We start from the raw sequence: 1414 nt of genomic DNA, 5'->3' as shown, positions 1-1414 counted from the left end.
AGTCATGGAAAGTGGATAAACCTCTGTGAAATTATTGCCCTGAGAAAATCTTTAAAACTTAAGCAAAAAAATATTCACTGAAGCCATCTTAAAACTGAACAATACCAAACACCCAAACCAAGCCCACTGTCATCAAGTTGACTCTACCTCACAGCAACTCTAGGAGCATCCGAGGGTTAGCAGCTCAATGCTTGGCCCAGAGAGCCTACTAACAAATGCCTTCCTTGAGCATTCTGCTCAAGGACTATACAGGATCAAACTGACATTAACAACTCAACAGGTTTGATAGGCACCTAAGGGAGCAGTGAATTTATGAGGCATGACAATTCAGACACTTCAGGAAAGGATGATGAGAAAGGCTATGCAACTTAAAGAATGTACTGATTATCACAAAACTGTACATGTAGACGCTGTGGTATTGGTCTATGTTTTGCTATGTACATCTTCAACAACAAATACAATTTAGAAAATAATTTTAAAAAATCAATTGACTATAAATGAGGGGGATTCAAAAAGCTCATGGAAAACTGGAATGAAAAGATAATGGAACTTTTCCACAATATTTTGAAGTCCCCTCTTATGTGAGGGTTTATTTTAGGGGTCTCTACTCCATTCTATCGGTCAGCCTTAAGTGATTAGTAAATTCATATAGGTTTCATAGAGTCTTAACATTTTAAGGCTGTAAGGAGTTACAGCGTTGATTCCAAACTTAACATGCTCAGCTGCTACCCAAAAGATTCAGAGTTAAAATCCACCCAGAGGCAATTTGAAAGGAAAACATATTTCTGAACATTTAGCCACTTAAATCCCTATAGAGCAGTTTTACTATAGCACACATGGGCTTGGCCATCAGTTAGTGTTGCCTGAGCAGCAACTGGTGATGGTTCAGGCAACTAAGGCCAGTAAATATTACGTCATTTGGTCAGGATTTGAGATTAGAATTCAGATTTCCTGACTTTTGCACACTCTTCCAAGTTTATTCATTTCTTTACTAGATATATGCTAATTAGCTAGGTTTTCCACATTCTGCTTTTGGCCCTCATTTTTTTAGTAGCAACCAAAGTACAACCTAAAATATGTGCTCCAGCTGTTGTAACATCACATTAAGTGCTTGGGCTTCTGTGAAGAACAACCATCTACTAAATCCCTACTAAGTAATGAGACACAGATACCAACAGGGTATTTTATGTCTATTATGTGGTCCTTCACACCAGCCCAGCAGCAGAGGTCCTTATATATAACTCAGTAAATATTTGCTGCATGGCTCAGTGCTTATCTAATTTTAAGCATGAACCCAAAACATGGTTGAGGCTATATGCTTTATGCACTGTGAGTCTAGCCTCCTGGCAGTAAATTCACTCATTTTTTCTAATCCAGTAATACAGATGTTGGTGTGTCATAAACCCTAGGACCT

The 1414-nt window shown here is 38.3% G+C and overlaps 1 protein-coding gene across 6 annotated transcripts in view; it reads right to left on the bottom strand.

Annotated features, from left to right (window-relative positions):
• NCOA6 (nuclear receptor coactivator 6) overlaps positions 1–1414 on the bottom strand; it is a 75535-nt gene that overhangs the window by 51884 nt on the left and 22237 nt on the right. The gene's annotated exons all lie outside the window — the stretch shown is intronic.

The sequence above is a fragment of the Echinops telfairi genome, unplaced genomic scaffold, assembly GCF_000313985.2.
Source record: "Echinops telfairi isolate 266 unplaced genomic scaffold, ASM31398v2 ScPeMD7_5592;HRSCAF=6446, whole genome shotgun sequence".
NCBI lineage: Eukaryota > Metazoa > Chordata > Mammalia > Afrosoricida > Tenrecidae > Echinops > Echinops telfairi.
The sequence above is the reverse complement of the archived record's forward strand: the minus strand, read 5'-3'. Positions and strand labels throughout refer to the sequence as shown.